The sequence below is a fragment of the Octopus sinensis genome, linkage group LG2 (assembly GCF_006345805.1).
Source record: "Octopus sinensis linkage group LG2, ASM634580v1, whole genome shotgun sequence".
Lineage (NCBI taxonomy): Eukaryota > Metazoa > Mollusca > Cephalopoda > Octopoda > Octopodidae > Octopus > Octopus sinensis.
In genome coordinates this window covers 65,640,023-65,660,423 of record NC_042998.1, presented here as the reverse complement: position 1 = coordinate 65,660,423, position 20,401 = coordinate 65,640,023, and positions in this window count along the sequence as shown.

Below are 20,401 nucleotides of genomic sequence, written 5' to 3'. Positions count from 1 at the left end.
GTGGCGTAAACAAGTAAATTATCAGAGGTAGGTATAAATATAAATTATTTATTATTATTATTATTATTATTATTATTATTATATTATTATTATATTATTGAGTGAGATAGCAGTGCATGCCATCAAAGTGACACTGGGGTAAAATATACGATGCCCAATATACCCATCATGACTACCCGTCTGATAAGGGTACACCAGGGACATGCATCACAACCATATGTGCGCGACATGGTGATCTCATATCAAGATAAATAGCACATAACCTTGCAGGTGGGGCCCAGTTAGAATTTTCTTCAGGTTGAGTAGCCCATCCCGCTCAAAAGGTCCCTGAATATGGATTGTTTAAGGATGTTGAAAGAACCACCCATGTTTCCAGAGGTGAATTATTCAAACCCTAAAGAATCCCTCTCAACACATGGCTATGATGCTCCCCCACAACTTCTGCTCGTGATCAGAGATGCAGATATCATCAGCCACTAAGGGACATGCTCAACTTGTTAAGGTCAAACAACTGAAAAGCAAATATGTGGTATTGAGCAGAATATTTGTTGTAGCCAATCTTTTATACCAAGATAAAACAATGTACACGATAACACTTCCAATCAGTTAAGATCAGAAGCCATGAGAGCCACTGCCTGGTACTGCATCTATCATTATTATTATTATTATTATTCTATGTTTGACTTTTGCTTTATATTTGTACAAGTTGGCTCCAAGTCTCACCCAGAGACCTCAAGAGACAACAGGGTTGGAAGTTCATGTTGTTGTTATGCCTAGTGTGCCATATATTTGGGGGGTGGGGATGTTGTACTAATGAATGTCTAAAAAAAAAGTTTTTTTTTTTTTTTTTTTTTTTTTTAAACCGAAAATTATGGTTGTTTTAAACCTTGAGGTTACATAGAGAGTATTTTGCGTAGGATATGAGCAGTTCCCATGAGCACTATCTTTTGAACTTCTGCCATTTTTGGGTTTCCTGGTATCTGAGTTAGGTAGCTATCAGCCCCTTTTGCTATCATTCCCAGGGCACCTATGACAACAGGTATTGTTTTAGTCTTCAGCTTCCACATTTTGCTGATTTCTATTTCAAGATCTTTATATTTGCTCAGTTTTTGGTAGGTCCTGACAGATACGTTTATATCGATTGGGACAGTCATATCAATGAGGAGGCATGTTCTTTGTTTGAAGTCTTTCAATATGATGTCTGGCCTATTTGCATCTATCTTCCTGTCAGTTTGAATGGTGAAGTTCCAGAGGAGTGAGATGTGGTCATTTTCAAGCACTGGGGGTGGTTTGTGTTCCCACCAGTTTTTTTCATGGGGCAAATCCAGGTTTTTACAGATTACCCAGTGAATATATTGTGCAGCTCTATCGTGCCTGTTGAGATACTCTGTAGGCGCTAGAAGACTGCACTTGGAGACCACATGGTCAATGGTTTCATTTTGTTGCTTGCATACACGACACGTTGGACTGCTTCTGATCTTTAATATGTTGGCCTGGTAGTTTCTTGTTGGTAGGCATTGATCTTGAGCTGCTATGATAAACCCCTCTGTTTCAGATTTTAAGCCAGAGGCCATTAGCCATTGATGGGTCAGGGCTTTGTCGATATCTGCATTATTCGCTCTCTTTGGGTATTTGCCATAGAGAGGTTTTTCTTGCCATTTATTATTCAGAATATCTAAGGCCGCAGTTTTGGCACGGGTTTTCATGCGCCTAGCTTTTTCTGTGCTTGTTTCTTGTATGTCTATCTCTAATTCCGAAATTGGTTGTATTCGGAATTCACTTAGATATTCCTTTGCCTGTTTTGTGACTGAGTATGATGCTTTCTTGTTTTCATGTTTTGAGACAAGTTTTAACATCCAGTCCTCAGAGTTTTTCAGGTAGGTGTCTAGGCCAATTGTAGCAATCTTCATTGTTATTGCCAGTTGCAAAAGACCACGGCCTCCCTCTTTTCTTGGCAGATAGAGTCGTTCTGTATCTGCCTTAGGGTGGTGCATTCTATGCATTGTCAACAGTTTCCTTATTTTTCTGTCGAGCTGACATATTTCAGTAATTGACCAGTTAACATATTGAAACTGTAAGTCACGACTGGTATAGCCAATGCATTGATTGCTTCGATCCTGTTTCTTGCATTCAGCTCTGTCTTGAGTATTGCTCTCACTCTTCGATAGCATTCTCTCCTGATCCTTTCCTTCATCTCTGAATGCCTTATTCCGTTCCCTTCAATTACCCCTAGGTACTTGTAGCTCTCCGCTGGGTCTAGTTCTTTTATGACATTCTGTTGGTCAAGGTTAACGTTAGATGTTTCTGTCATTTTTCCTTTGATAAAGGTAGCCTTTGCACATTTATCGAGGCCGAATTGCATTCTGATGTCGTCACTGAATTGTTTGACTATCGCTAGTAAGCCCTTGAGTTGTTGATCATTTTTTGCAAAAAGCTTTAAATCATCCACGTAAACGAGATGATTTATATTTTTATCAAACATTTTATACCCGTACTGCGCGTCATTGAGCAGCTTTGAGAGAGGTATTAAGGATAAACAAAAGAGGAGTGGTGACAGTGAGTCACCCTGGAAAATGCCACACGAAATTTTTACATCACCAGCATTTAGGGATTCACTGTCACTGTTCAGAGTTAGTGTGGTTCTCCATGATCTCATACTTACAGTCAAGAAGTTTCGCAGAGTTGGTGCTATCTTATACATTTCAAGGCATTTCCTAATCCAGCTATGTGGTAGGCTATCAAAAGCCTTTTTATAGTCTATCCAGGCTATTGATAAGTTTTTGTGTCGTTTGTGACAATCTTCTAAGATCATCTTATTGATGAGTAGTTGGTCTTTACAGCCGTAGGATCCACGTTTACATCCTTTCTGTTCATTAGGGAATATGCTGCTGTCTGTTAAAAAACTATAGGTATATTCCGTCAGGACAGATGTTAGTGTTTTGTACATAGTTGTTAAGCAGGTTATGGGTCTATAGTTTTTTGGTTCATTTGTTTCTTCACTTTTTGGAAGCAGGAATGTTAACCCATTAACTAGCCAAGGAGGCATCCTACTAGGGTGTTGCAAAACATCATTGTACAGTTCTGTTAGTAGTTCATGGCTCTCTGGGAAGGCATTCAGCCAGAAGTTAGGAATTTTATCCTTTCCTATTATTATTATTATTATTGTTATTATTACTATTATTATTATTATTATTATCAATGCCTACCTACAAGGAACTACCAGGACAATATATTAAAGAACGGCAGTAGCTCAACATGTCGTGTATGTCAACAACAAAATGAAACCATTGATCATGTTGTCTCCAAGTGCAGTCTTCGTGCGCCTACAGAGTATCTCAACAGGCATGATAGAACTGCACAATATATTCACATGGTAATTTGCAAAAACCTGGATTTGCCCCATGAAAAAAACTGGTAGGAACACAAACCACCTCCATTGCTTGAAAATGACCACATCTCACTCCGCTGGAACTTCACCATTCAAACTGACAGAATGATAAATGCGAATAGGCCAGACATCACAGTAAAAGACTTCAGATAAAAAAACACGCCTCCTCATTGATATGACTGACTCAATCGATATCAACGCATCTGTCAAGACCTACCAGAAACTGAGCAAATATAAAGATCTGGAAATAGAAATCAGCAAAATGTGGAACATGAAGACTAAAACACTGTCTGTTGTCATAGGTGTCGTGGGAATGATAGCAAAAGAGGCTGATTACTACCTAACTCAGATACCATGAAACCCCAAATGGCAGAAATTCAAATGATAGTGCTCATGGGAACTGTTCATATCCTACACAAAATACTTTCTATGTAATCTCAAGATTTAAAACAAACATACATTTCGTATGGTTTTTTAGACATTCTCTAGTATAACACTAAATACAAAACCAAATATATGGCACCCTAGGCATAACACCAACACGAACTTCCAACTTGTTGTCTCTTGAGGTCTCTGGGTGAGACTTGGAGCCGGCTTGTGAAAATGTGAAGCAAAAGTCAAACATAGAATGATAATGATGATACTAATAATAATAATAATAATAATAATAATAATAATAATGATGATGATGATGATGATGATGATAATGATGATGATGATGATGATGATGATGATGATGGTGGTGGTGGTGGTGGTGGTGGTGATGACGACGACGATGATGATGATGATGATGATGATCTTAGTTATGGCATATTCTATTCAGAACGTAGTAGGGTGCACTACAGTATTAAGCTCGCGTACCGAGGAATTCGTTTGGTAGATACTGCGACGAAAGTGTAGTACTGCGAATGACGCCCGGTAGCCACAAGTGGCGAACGTGCTCTCGCTGTACACTGCAAAGGACACATCCAAAACAAGGCTTCGTATATATATATTTATATATATATATATATGTATTTCGGGACATCAGCATAGCAACACTGGCTGACGAGCGGTTGTAGTGGACAAACACTGACTGAATGACGTATACACATGGATGTATATACGTCGAATTTCTTTCATTGTCCGTCTACCAAACCCACTCGCTATGCTTTAGTCTTTTGCGGACTGTTACAAAAGACACATGTGCATGTACACACGCACACACGCACGCAACTCTCTCACGCATACATACATGCGCACACAAATATATAGATATATATATCTATGTGAGTGTCCCTTTATACGAATGTGTATTTGTATATATGTGCCTAAGTCTAATTTATGGGGGAGTTTTATATGTGTATGTGAGGCATGTAGATGATTCAGATACACGATGTCTAGTAATAAATAAAGATGAGTTAATATCCCTTAACTTCACTCCCTGGCTTGTTTCAGACATTAAACTGTGGCCATAATGGAGCACCGCCTTCAAAAATTTTATAATCAAATATAGCGACCCTATTAATTATTTTTAAAAAGCTAGGTACGTATGCTCTCGGTCTCTTTCGCAGAAGCTCTAAATTACGGTGATATAAACATACTGGCACCGTTTGTCAAGCGACGATATGCCACAAGATATATTGCGAGATGGAATTGTGGGAACATTTGCAAGCTATTAACTACAAATATTATTGCAAACTCCAACCTTAAACAAGTCTTATTTATCTCTTCAGCAAAAAATTCTGATAACTGGAATTAGTTTCATAAACGGATTCTTTCTTTTATTCATTTCTTCGTTTCAACCATGCACTTGCGATCATGCTGGAGCACCACCATATCTTATACATACATACATACATGCATACATACATACATACATACATACATGCATGCATACATACATGCATGCATACATACATACATACATACATACATACATACTTACATGCATGCATACATACATATACAACTGCAATTTCTCAGAATTACCAAAATTAATTAAATGTAAAGTAGGTGGGAGATTAATCTGGTAATCACGAGTGTAGATGGCAGAGTGAAGTTATTAATTATAGACGAGTTAAAAGGCTACTCTAAATGACATCTACTCTAAAGATATCATTAAACATAGGGACCTTACTTAAAAATACTGACACTAGTAATATGTTCTTCTCTACCAGTAGAGTGCAGGTGCCAAGCACGACGCCTGATTTTATCTACAACATATGTGGGAAATTCTGTCTATGGAGTTGTTACCTAACTCATACTATATCATTTTATTGATTTTGATGAAACGTGACATGTGAGTGGAACTCATGTCTGGAAACATCATGGCATTCTTCGATAGTTGAAAACAAATTGATCATAGGGCCCCTGGTAGGGATCCTTATGTATATATATATATCCTTATGTATATCTTATGTATATCTATATCCTTATGTATCCTTATGTATATCTATATTCATTTTAACAGGCAAGGGAAATAACCCATTCTCCCAGATTTTAACAGCCAGTGAAAATAACCAATTCAATTCCCGGAATCATTTTGTGTAAACCAAATTGAGTATGCTTATTTCTTAGTATTGTGTACCGTTAGAGTTATTTTCGTTGTATATCCAGTACAACGCTTAACCACGTAAATGGTAGTTTCCTAAAAACAGATCCACTCATTTCGTGATATATTCATGAATATACCAACACTAGCGCCCTTAGGGTAATATTCTCTGGGAACGCACGAAAATCTGTTTCAAAGTTATTTGAATTGTTATTATCTCATATATGATTAGTCTGTTATTACGTAACATGCTTCACAATAGATACCTTATTGATGTTTTGTACTAAGTTCTATATACTCTGGGAACGCATTAAAGCCCTTTTCAGGGCTATTTTATTTGAAATATTACTATCGGGTTACTAATTTTATGTTATTACATAACCAACTTCACAATTTGGGTATACATAACTTATTGGGATTTCCTAAAAACAAGATCCAGTGGAAGACAGTTCTGTAGTCTCTGCAAATACACGAAAAGTGTTTTAAGGGCAACATACTTTGTATTGTTATTGGATTAGCGAAACAGTTATGAGAACGGAACTAAGGGACGAGCCCCGCTTTCCCGGGTACGTCAGCTGGCGAAAAAATATTTGGATACAGTTATCGCAGGAGCTAGAAGATTACAAAGAAACGATATATATATATATATATATAATATATATATATATATATATATATATATATATATATATATATATATATATAATATATATATATATATAATATATATATATATATATATATATATATATATGTGTATATATATGTATATATATATATATATATATGAAACTTTGAATTTGTAGAATTAATGTACTGCAGCGGGGTTACACATCATCTAATAAATAGATTTCCTGGAAATGTGATGTGTACCTGCGCATGAAGTTTCGCTTATTTATTTCGTATGTGTAACACTTGAGAAAAGCCCAAAGTTATTGATAAACGCTTTAAAAATAAACTTCGTTTCAATTATTATAAAAGTACTCTTCAAAATATAAAATATTATATACCCTGGCAATTGACATTTTAGGGATGCGGTTTGTGGAATAGGCAATGTCGTCACTTTACTCTATTTTTTTCCTTGTTTCGATAATTTTACTGCAGCCACGCTGGAGCACAGCATTTAGTCCAATAAATCTACCTAAGGACATTTTTTATTTGTAAGCCTAGTAATTATTTTATCGGCCTCTTTTCCCGAACCGCTAAGTTACGGGGACTTAAACCCACCAACATCGGTGGTCAAGTGATGCTGGGGGGACAAACACAGACACAAAAATACATGCATACATGCATACATGCATATATATATACAATACGGGCTTCTTTCAGTTTCCATCTACCAAATCCACTCAAAAGGCTTTGGTTGGGTTGAGGCTATAGCAGAAGATTCTTGCCCAAGGTGTCTCGCAGTAGGACTGAACATGGAACCATGTGGTTAGGTATCAACCTTCTTACCACACAGTTACTATTTATAAATTGAATGCTTTATCTTCCCTCATATGTAAACAGGGTACAGTGTTCCAATATAGAGTTTTCTAATAGTTTTCTTTTCTAATATAGGTGTCGCACAGTACAAAGCAAGTGCACATACACATCTTCAACACACATATATACATGTATGTAAATATATCTTATAAATTATTGGTAAATAACCCGCAGGGTAAGCCAAATTTTATCAATTCAACATAGTTTGAAATTTTTTGATAAATACCTTTGTAGATTATAACTCTTACTACTGTTAGTGACATTACATTAGAAGACGAAAATATTTCAACCGAAAACGAACGTATGTTTTACAGAAACTTCTATAATATATAAAAAGACCTTTGTCATGTGATCTGTACTGCTTCGGGTCTTTTTATCAAAGTATTAGCAGCAACCGTATCATCTTAGATTTAATCTTATTTATATTTCGTTTCCTTTTGAAGTGATTAGTATACAACAAACTGGAGCATAATTCAACAGAGCGTAAAGATAATTGTCCAATATAAAAAAATATATATTCATTAAGTTCATTTTCCTAAATATATTATTCTTACCACGTATCTTTTTAATTTACTGCTTAGAGAAGTATTTTATAAGAAGTTTGATATAAAAAATAATTCATTCTTCTGGAATTAATTATCACTCTTTCGTCTTCGCATTTGTATTTCTTTCACATTTAAAATGATTGTTCTCATATCACGTAAAATAAATAAAAATATTACTATAAATTGTCATTACATATACACACTAGATCCTTTATTTATTTGGAAAATAAGTCTTAACTTGATTTAGGAAAAAATTATTGTATGAAATATTTATGTCTTTATTACAAATATTACAGAGATTAAGTTTTAATAGACAAATTTTGAATTTGCAATATCGGATATTCTCAGTTTTTATCAGTATTATCTGATACTATGCAAAACTCTCATTTTGGAACTCAGCGACATCGTAGTCATAGACTCATAAAATTTTCTGGTCATTCAAGACAAACAATATTATATATTAAACTTCCTCTCAGACATTTTTTTCACATACGCAGCTGTCATCTTTTGTTAATTACTATTATATTATTTGCCATCGTTTTCACCATCACTTGCATAGAAACTCAAACAGGCTATTTCTATTCAACTCTACCGAAAATATTTCTCTATACTTTACAGCTACAATATCGATAGGTATATTAAAATATTACAAATACTTAGTCCATCATACTGTGATTCAATTTGCTTATATATCCGTAATATCCATTTGTCGGAGGTGGAAACTTCTAATTTAATCACATCCATTGAAACTTGAATACATAAACCTGAGTATAGAAAGATGCATTATTGCTACTGGTAATATATGTTACACTCTTTCTTTCCCTCCTTCCTCTCTCTTTCTGTTTTATATATATATATATATATACGCGAGAAAGAAGCAACAAGAATGGATAGGTTTTTAGTACGATCTTTTCATACAAGGACAGGTTTTATTAAAAGTTGCAAAGATTACAGCATATAAACGAGATAAAACGGGTAATATGTATAGAGTTGATTACGATATTTATAGCAAATTAATTAGGAAAGAACTAAACTCCAAATATAAAATTACAACTAAGAACAATTTGAAAAAAGTAAACATGGAAATGAAAGAGATCATGGAGAAACTAAATTTAACAGATAGAACGGAGCCACTTAAACCCTGTGAGCCCAGGATCAACCTTAAAGACCACAAAAAGGACTTCTTGGATAACCCTTCGATAAGGCTGATCTGTCCAACTAAGTCGGACATTGGCCGACTTAGTAAATCTATCCTGGATACTGTTCTACCCCAAATAACCCCTCTTCTCCCCTTAAACCTATGGCTAAGTACCGACGAAGTTCTAAAATGGTTTAACTCTCTAACTAATACTAGTAGTCTGTCCTTTATTCAGTTCGATATTAATAGTTATTACTCTAGCATTTCCCCTATCTTACTCAACAAATCACTAATATTTGCCATGAATCGCTCCCTCATAACTAGAGAAGAAATCAATATTGTGCTACTAGCTAGGAAGACATTTATTGAATTTGAAGATAAATTATGGACTAGAGCAGATACACCAAATTTTTTTGATATACCAATGGGCTCCAGTGATTCGGCTGAGGTAACCAACCTAGTAGGCGCATATCTATTAAAATGCATAAGCAAGGATATCCCAGAAATACAGGGGAGTCTATATAGGGATGATGCTCTGTTTGTTATCCCTAGTAATAATAAATCTGTTATAGAAAGGATTAGAAAGAAAATTAATAAGTTCTTTAAGGACTTCAACCTCAGTATAACGTATGAACCGGGCACTAAAATAGCTAATTTCCTAGATATTACCCTAGACCTTAACTCCAAGCTACATTACCCATTTAGAAAGGAAGGCGAAGTCACGAATTACGTAAATAAATTATCAAATCATCCCCCAAATATAATAGAATCTTTAGTAAGAAATATTTCATTAAGAATTTCAAAATTATCATCCAATAAGGATATATTTAACTCCCATTCTGAGCATTATAATGCGGCGTTAACTAAGGCTGGATACAACCAAAAGATTACATTCGTTGATAAGGGGAACTCACGTATTCCTAATAATGAAGTTATCAGTAATCACGTAAGCAGCAAAAAAGACCAAGCCCGAAATAAAAGTAGAATTAAATTAACGGTAAACGCTAATCTAGAGTACAGGCCCAACAATTCAAATAGAAGCATTGACCAGAACATAGGTAACTCGGATAAGATTGAAGTAGATAAACCTAAGATGCACACAAATAAAAATAAAAATAATGGTAATAAATACAATAACTCCGGTGAGATGAATAGTAGTAATTCTACGAACCCTAAATTTTATAAAAAAGATATATTATGGCTGAATATTCCTTTCAACTGTGCGATACAATCGGATATACAGAACAAATTCAAAGTGATTCTGGAAAAAAATTTCCCTAACTCTCATAGATATCATAGAATTATTTCTAGGAAAACAGTTAGGATTTCTTATTCAACCCTCCCAAATATGTCCACTTTAATAGCTAAAATTAATAATAACAACATTAAACTAGCCAGGAAAGATAGAAATAAAAATAATAATATCAGCATGAATACCAATAGCAATAACAATAATACTACCAACAATAAAAACAGCAATAGGAACTATCAAAACATAGGTGAAATTAGTAACCACAGAATGACTAATAACATTAACATTAATAGTAATAATAACAATGCCGATATTAATAGAAGTAATATTGTTAATAATAGAAATAATAGAAATAAGGCTAATGGAGAAAATAAGGAGAATGAAAATATCAGTGATATCTATAACAATAATATGCAGTTGGATAAAAAGACTAACAATAATAATAACATTACGAATAATATAAGAAATCTTGGTAGGACTTTACACCTAAATGATGAAACAGAAGGATCAATAAATAATAGCAATACTTTAGATATCAGCACCAACTATAGAAATGATAATCAAAATAATAGGAACCTTAAACATCTACCCAGGAATAATCCAAGGCCTGAAGTTGTTCCTCCTGTGTGTAAGTGTAGAATAAAATCAAAATGCCCGGCACCTGGTCTATGTAGGGAAAATAATGTAATCTATAAATGTACCATATCCACGGAGAATAACAAATATTTTTACATTGGCTGTACAATTAATTTTTTAGCCAGAGTTAGAAATCACATCTCGACTTTTAAATTACGTCATAAAGCTGGTACCACCACACTTTCAAACAAAATCTGGGAACTCAAAAATAATAATAAAAATTATACCCTTAATTGGGAAATAGTTAGGAGAGCAATTCCGTATAAAAATAGTAGGGTTGGTTGTCAATTATGCTCCATGGAGACGTACGAAATTCTAAAGCATAGTAAACATAGAAACTTATTGAATAACCATATCGAACTAGGTCAAGTTTGTGTCCACGCTAAATTGAAGACTTTAAAATATTTTAAATGATTGGAATATTCATAACTAGATAGATAGATATAACTTGATTTCTACTAGTATAGCACTGCTTTAAGTAGATAACTAAGAGTTCTCACATTACAGTTATCTTTATCTTTTTCCTTATATCTGCATCAGTTTTTTGAGAACAGGGAAATGAATAGTACTTATTCGCTACTTAATTGAGGCTTTATTTAATTTCAAACTCACAATTTTTAAATTCTTAATTTCAAATCTTAATTGTAATATTTAATTTTAATTCCTAACTTAATCTAATTTAAGTAGCATAACTCTAATAAATTATAATGAGTTACTGTAGCCCCATAATTCTATTTCATAATTAAATAAATAAGGCTATTCCCTCGGTGATAATATGATTATCTTCATTATGATAGACAATCCCCTAACACCTTGTAAATGATCTTATAAGATTTGACCTGTAGTCAGTCAATGTATGAATAATAACGACAACTCCTTAAGACAATAAAATGAATAAATTAAATAAGTAAATTTTTAATGACTTTTTGATAAGATTATACTTAGATTTTCCTAATGTATTTTCTGGTGATTTTAGCATCTGACCCCTTAACCCCTGACTGTGTTATCTCTTTAGATTCTCTTTAAACTCATAGCTGATTTCAACAGCAATAAATTAACGGTTTACTGGTCAAAGAATAATATTCTCCTCTAGTTCCTAGATGCCTGCTGATTAAAACCAGACTTGCAGTCTACTAACTCTTCTGTATAACTAGAACCCTCTTTTTTCTTTTTCTTTTTTTCCCTTCTTTCCCTATTTCTTTCTCTTTTCTCTTTTTTCTTTTTCTTCTTCTTATTCTCTGTTTCCTTTTCTCTTCTCTTTTAGTCCCCCTTTCCCCCCCTTGTTGCTCCCTCCTCCATTATTTTCTCTCTTTTCTTCTATTCCCTTCTCTATTCTTGGCCGATCTAGAAAGCCCTTCAGCCTTTAAGAGTTAAATAGCTACAGCCTCTTGTGAATAGCAGTAATGTGATTAATGTGGCAAATACCTAATCATATAACAAGGATTGATACCTACCTCATTGTGTTCAACCATTGTAAAATTTATCGCCTGTGAATATGAAATTCATCTCCATTTCTCTGGAAATTTACATCTACACCATTGGAATCTGTGCATCTATACAAAGGATTAATTCACCCTCTCTGTAATGCTAATAAGCAGGAATTGAGACCCACCTCGTTGTAATTAACAATGGATAAATTTGTCTTCTGTGAGTATATAATCCCTCATCATATCTATGGAAATTCATATGGATTAGGTCACCTTCTCTGTGATGCTATCAAAACTTTTTTAAAATTCTGTGATAAGACTGTACATCATCTTTAAAGAATTTTAATGAACTTTAGAAATCTGTTTAATTATCTACATTACTTCATGAGTATAGCTTCAAACACTAGGATGTCTAGAGAACTTACATGTATTTTAGCTGATGAGTACGGGACTCGTTTATATGCTGTAATCTTTGCAACTTTTAATAAAACCTGTCCTTGTATGAAACGATCGTACTAAAAACCTATCCATTCTTGTTGCTTCTTTCTCGCTTATAATCACCCCACATTACTGTATTGTTAAATCAGTATAGTTTTTTTTGGTGCATCTAAGTTAGGTACCATATTCAAGTAAATTCTTTTAAATTAACTTGAATCTTTATTGCTCTTTATATATATATATATATATAAATTGATAATTATATTGAAAAGAAGGGTACAGTCAGAGTACAAGCATTGATTGCAATAGTAGTAAAAAAGTTTCTAAACCATTTTAATCACTTATGCAGACTGGTGTATGCGCGAAAAATGAGTGAAACCGAAAAATCCAACTTGTCATTAGCGATTAAAAATCGCAAAACAGTTACAGACGTATTTATGTCATATGATTTCGGGCCCTGTGAACAAACATTTAGCCTTCATTAGTACGTATTGGAGAAACTGGATATATACAAGCTTGTCTAGAACAAAGCAAGGCAGAACTTGAAATCTTGGAGGGGAATGCAAATACTGAATTAATACGCTACAAAGGATCACGACATGTATCTATAATATAAAGTCTGCATGTCCTTCTTAAACGATGACAGTTAAACGAAGATAATTTCATTCACAAACGTGCTAGCAATTGATGGCCAGTTAAAATTTACTCTAAATTACACGGAGAAAGACACACACACACACACACACACACACACACAACACACACACACACACTCAAACGCAGATATATATGAGTGTATGGGTGTATGTATGTAAACATATATGTACAATATATATATATATGTATGTCCTTATAAATACGAACATACATTCAAAAATAGCCACGTATTTGAATAAAAATGCACATTAATATGCGAAAAGAATTTGGGAAAGAATGTTTTCCCATGTTACATCCTTTTATAGTTTATATCTTAGAGATTGGAAGAATAAAGATGGATTGCACTGTTCAGAAAGTACTACAGAAAGACGATCACATTTGAAATATTCCTCATATAGCTTGAGTAAATGCAAGTTAAGATGCTGCGATAATGCTGGCCAAGTGTTTGGCATGTGTATTGTTATTCTGTTTCCTGATTGGCATATGCACAACGTCTACAAGAAATCTCACGACGGCGACTTCTCCGACAATTTGTAGAGAGTGTTAGTAAGAGATGTGGCAAATTTGAAGAACAAGCAATAGGATGTACTTCAAATCTTTGGTAGCATTCCTTTCAAGAAATTATTTCGGTCTCGTTTTCCACGTTGGGATCGCTGCAATATACAGTGGTAAGGGTGTGAATAGTCATTATTGAAAGCATTTAACAAGATAGGCTAGATTCATAAAGATTATTCCCATGCGTTAGTTTTTGTATGTACTTATATTTGAGCCACTACTACTAGGTACATTTAGGTGCAATCCAACCTAGAAGTCTGATTTGGAAGATGTGTCATGTCAAATGCGGAAAAGGTGATCGTCAGAGTGTTCGTCATTAGACATATCATGATAACAGGCATCGATCTAAAATAACAATGATACAATGACAGAAATCGCAACCAAAAAAAGCAGTTGGTAGATCTTCAATAGCCCTTCGATTCAGCAAAAGTAGAGGCAGAAAAATTCTATTTAACAGAATAGTGCGTGGTCAGACAGGTTAAAGTGTTTGGAGTACGGATCGATCCAGATCTATAAACGAAAAATATATCTAGGAATACAACGCGACCTGAATAGCGAGGTCGCGCTGAAATAGGCTGAGAGGAACATTCATTAATGATAGTGCAGCTGTGACGATCGCCCACGGACAAGCCAATTGATTATATTCAAATATATACCATTGATGTCGAATGGCCAGGTTCTTTGTTCTCATATCCGTTTAGAAGAAAATAGTTCTGCCCATGCTGATGATATACGCTGCAGTTGCGGACTTACGAGCAATCCCTTCACAGAGAACAAATGCCATGATATTTGATGGGGCCAGCTTTGCAGCTCTGTGATAAAAGAGAAGAAAAAAACTTTGTGGAAAAATGCATGTAGCAAACAACTAGTTTTTGCCCCTGAACCCATGCATGTTTTCCTAGTTTCAATACAATTTCCAATAATGTTTTTTTCTGCATGTGCATGCGTAATGAAATCGATTTTCAGAGGTGTTATCTTAACGAATCTCTCTGTTCCTGCGCATCAATTTTTCCTTTTCTTCTTCAATAGCTTCCGATGGTTATCCAGCAAGTTTCATTTCCATTATGATTGTAAAACCATACAAATTCGCTTTAATTCCTACAGTTGTATACCTGTGATTTCTTTCGTAATTGCAATTTTTATTGTTGCAGCAGATTTCCTTTCAACGGAAATATTTATATTTTGACCGGTAGTAAACAAAGGTTACACTTAATGCGATAGATTTCCTGGTAGTTATCGTGGTTGCCGTGGTGGATTAGTCGCAGATATTTACAATATTCGGTCTGCTTCGGTAAGACGGTATATCATCTTCACCAATACCTCAAGGCTTACTGCAGCGTTTGTTGTTTCTGTTGGTGATATCAAAGCGACGTCATTATTATTGTCTTCGTTGTTTACGAAATTTCCATTTGTGTGGTTACGTTTTCTCGTCCATTGCTCCCAATATTTGTACTTCAAATTTTCTTGTTGATCTTTTGATTATTGTTGCTGTTGCTGTTATCGTTATAATTGCTGATCCTCGATTGCTCGTTGCTGATGTGGTTGTTGTAAATTTTAACTGCCTGTATTTATATTTTCGAAGGTGTTATCTCAGCGAAAAATGTTATTCTCGTTTACCGTTCGGCAATTCGCTTAGCTCAATTCGTTTTTCAATTTCTCACAACTTTTCCCTTCCCGTGCTACTCTATCACAATAATAACGTTTCTGTCGACATTGGTAATTTTCAAAATTCTACTAAAAACGCGATCCAGTAACGATTCTAAAGAGAAGATCTATGAGACTCCAAGAGAAAAGTTGTAAAATACCATTCTAGTCACATGGACCAGGTCAATTAAGAATGTGTAATGCATTTGATACATTTCATGAACATTAATCAACTTAAACACCTCCTAAACTATCAGCTGTAAACGAGTTCAAATAAATTTAGAAGTAGAATGAAAATAATTTTTGTCACGGCAATAATTTATCGGGTGATCAGTAGACAGAAAAAACTATGTTCTGTGGCATTGGTTTTATCGATAGAACCATTCATGATCTTATGCTGTCATTAATTTAGCCAACAGCATCCCAGAAAATTGGAAGTAGATGTACCAAATTAAACGTAATGAAAACACAAAGAATGACGTAACATAAGCAAACAAAATGGAAAAAGAACTTTTTATCTGAGGTAATTATAAAACTGGAGAAATATAGAATGTGATATCAATTAAAATAAGTGACACAGGGAAGACAAAAACATAGTAACAAAATCAAAGTAAAATGAGGGAGACGGGGTGTGAGAGATGGCAACAAGAACCATATCGGCCGAAATGCTTATGGGATGAGAGCTAAATCAAAAGAATTCAAGGAGTTTGAGCTTAGTTTTGTATATTAAATAGAAGTAAGAGAGTTCAAAAAGGGGAAAAACTTTCAAAATATTAATACATGAATATAAATGAAAATCATTCATACATTAATATATATAGATAGGTGAATCATGCTTACAAATTAACGAGATTATTTTTGTAGTGGTACACGCCCGATAATTGATATCCTGTTCTTCATATGAGTGGAAATATATGTTACACTCATAGAAACACACAGGCGCGTGCACATATGCACTACCGCAGATAATGTTTAGAAACAGAAAACAAAAGTCAAGAAATACAGGCTGTCATATAATAGTGAGTAGTATGAGTGTATATTATTAAAAAAAATGCGTTATCATTAAAGTTTCGTAGCGAATTACCCACACGTTTTCTTACCAGATTTTAGGAACGATTTATTTACTTAATGAGAGTATGATACATTTTATTCTAACACACATACACACACACACGAACATACACACAAATGCATACGTATGTGTACATAAATACAAACACATATATTTGTATAAGTAGAACATGTATATATTATTATTATTATTATATTATTATTATTATTATTATTATTATTATTATTATTATTATTATTATTACTATCATTATTATTATTATTATTAATATACTATCATTATTATTATTATTATTATTATTATTATTATTATTATTATTATTATTATTATCATTATTATTCTATCTTTGACTTTTGCTTTATGTCTGTACAAGTTGGCTCCAAGTCTCACCCAGAGACCTCAAGAGACAACAGGTTGGAAGTTCTGTGCCATAAATTTGGGGTCTTTTTTTTTTTGGTGTTGTACTAGTGAATGTCTAATACATAAAAATAAAATAAAAAATAAAAAATAAAAATAAAATAAATAAATAAATAAATAAAAATGTTGTTTAGTTAGAATTTTCTTCTGGTCGAGTAACGTATCCCGCTCAAAAGGTCCCTGAATAAGGGTTGTTTAAGGATGTTGAACAAAACATCCATGTTTCCAGTGGTGAATTATTCAAACCTCAAATAATTCCTCTCAACACATGGCTATAATGCTCCCCCACTATTTCTGTTCGCGATCAGAGATGCACATATCGTCAGCCACAGAGTGGACATGCTCAACTGGTTAAGGTAAAACATCTGACAAGTAAATCTGTGGTATTGAGCAGAATATTTGCTGTAGCCCATCTTTTATACCAAGACAAAACAATTTACATGATAACACTTCAATCAGTGAAGATCAGAAGCCATGAGAGCCACTGCCTGGTACTGCATCACAGCATTTATTATTATTATTATTATTGAGTAGTTTTATTTTTATAGCGTGCTTTCACTTCACTACCGAGCGCAGCTCTGTGTGCCTTGGGTATGTGCTGTGATTTGTTGTGATGCTCTGATGGTTATTGTATGGAAAGTGTTCTGCGTAGGATGTGTGCAGTGCCTAGTAGTGCAATTTTCTGTATGTTATATGTGTTTGTAAGTCCTGGTGTTTTTGTTATGTATTTGTCAGAATATTTTTTTATCATGCCTAATGCACCTATTATGATAGGAATTGTTTCTGTTTTCAGGTTCCACATTCTAGTTACCTCTATTTCCAGGTCTTTGTATTTTGAGAGTTTCTCCATTTCTTTTAGAGACACGTTGTCATCTGCCGGTATTGATACATCAATTAGAAAGCATTTTTTTTTCTTCATGATCTCTGACAACTATATCTGGTCTGTTGGCCTTAATTTCTCTATCTGTGTGTATCGGAATATCCCAGAGTATGGTTGCTTTCTCGTTTTCTGTGACCTTTTCTGGTGTGTGCCTATACCATCTTTTTTCTGTTGTTATTCCATAATGTTGGCATAGCTTCCAATGTACGTAGGTTCCAACTCTGTCATGTCTGTGAATATATTCCTTCTTAGCCAGGACTGGGCAGCTAGAGATAATATGATTTATTGTTTCTTGTCCATCTCCACATATTCTGCAGTTACTTGTAATATTTCTTTTCATTACATGTTTTTGGTAATTTCTGGTGGGGAGGCTTTGATCTTGTGCTGCAATTAAAAATCCCTCTGTTTCTGCTTTGAGTCCTGAGTTTCTCAACCATTGCTGGGATTTTTCTTTGTCTATTTCTTTTGCGTTTAGTTTAGTGCAGTATTTACCATGAAGGGGCTTTTCTTGCCATCGGTTTATCATGGCTCGTTGCTGTTCTATTTTTAGTTTGGATTTCATTTGTTTTATAGCTTTTGTTGTTTCTTCATCATCTTCTTCTTCTTCTTTGTGTTTATTAGGTGGTATGATTTCTTGTTTGTATTTGTCAGCTTCCTTAAATACTGAGAACAGTTTTTTTGTTTTGCTCGTGTTTTGCTGCTGTCTGGATCAGTTTTCCTTCCTTCTGAAGTAGGTATTTTTGCAGTCCTATGGTGGTTATTTTATAGTAGTTTTCCAGCTGTATAAGGCCTCTACCACCTTCTATACGTTGTATATATAGTCTTTCTATGTCAGATTTTGTGTGATGCATCCTAGATCCTGTCAGTATTTTTCTTGTTTTCCTATCTATTTTGGACATTTCATTTCGTGTCCAGTTAAGGATATTATTATTATTATATTATTATTATTATTATTATTATTATTATTATTATTATTATTATTATTATCATTATTATTATTATTATTGTTATTGATAAAATAATTCTCTCTGATAGTAAACTGCAGTTTTTCTGCGGAATTTTACTCGTTGTCACACGTGGGTGAATGAGGAGGAATGCAAAATCTCATTCCTCTGTTTGAATTCGGAAGTACGTACTGGCCGTTGGATGTACGTTGTCTGATGTCACTTAATCACATAAGTATGATAATTTTCAGTGCTCTCAAATTTAGAATATTGAATTATTGTACTGAAGACGAGAATGATAGAGGAGAAATATGATTTTACATTTTTCACATATCCCTAAATCCGAAAAGTTTATACAGTTAATCAGAGCCTCGTGGTTTCGTTATTTTTCTCTTTACCTGCGTGAGTTGTTGAGTATTGCTGTCTGGGAGATTTTATTATGGTAGTGAAATATTAGATTTAACTGCTATTTCTAAATTTCGGTATGTGGTGAAGCAAATTTTGGTAAATCCCAAATATAATTATACTCATAATTATAGAACTTTTGTATATATATATATATATATATGTATATATATATATGTTTATAAATATATATATATATATATATATATATATATATATATATATACAATTGAAGCCTATATATATATATATATATATATATTATATATATATATATATATATAATATATATATATGTATATGTATATAAACACACAGTCCATTGACTGAAACGAGTAAAAGAGTAAGAGTGATATATATATATATATTTGAGTAGTTGAATGAATTATCTTATTAAGGATAATTCGAAAGATAACCGATACCTGGGTAGCAAAATCACATCAAAAAGAACACGGTTGAAGCTACGTCCCTAGGGCATAGACTACGTGTCTCCCTGCGGAAATTTGCATGTTTATTTTAAAATTATAAGTATATGAAAGAATGGAGTTGAACGACTAGTTAACAAATATCCTTTATTCTCGACATATGTTTCGAAGGCTGCATATTCCTAATTCCGAAGGAATAAGGAGTACATTATGCAGATTTCTCATCAGGAAAATCAAGGAAATTATGTTGACATCAAAATGCACAAAAGACTTTTAGCTGACCGCTCTCAAAGAGCCCATGGCGATAATGAGTTTCTCTTTATAAGGAGTGACATCAGAGTGGCTGAATGTAGAAGAATCTAGAAGGTTCTAAAGGTTCAAGGGTTCAAACGAAGTAGGAGGAGGGAGGCATAAGAATAGTAAGGTGAGAGAATGCAGGTCAGAAGAATGGTGGTTTAAATGATTTCTTTTATGAATGAGTGCATGTGAGTGTGACTGTATATAACTGTCTTAATGTGTGTATGTGTGTGTCTAAATGCGTGATTGTGTTTGTGGATGGG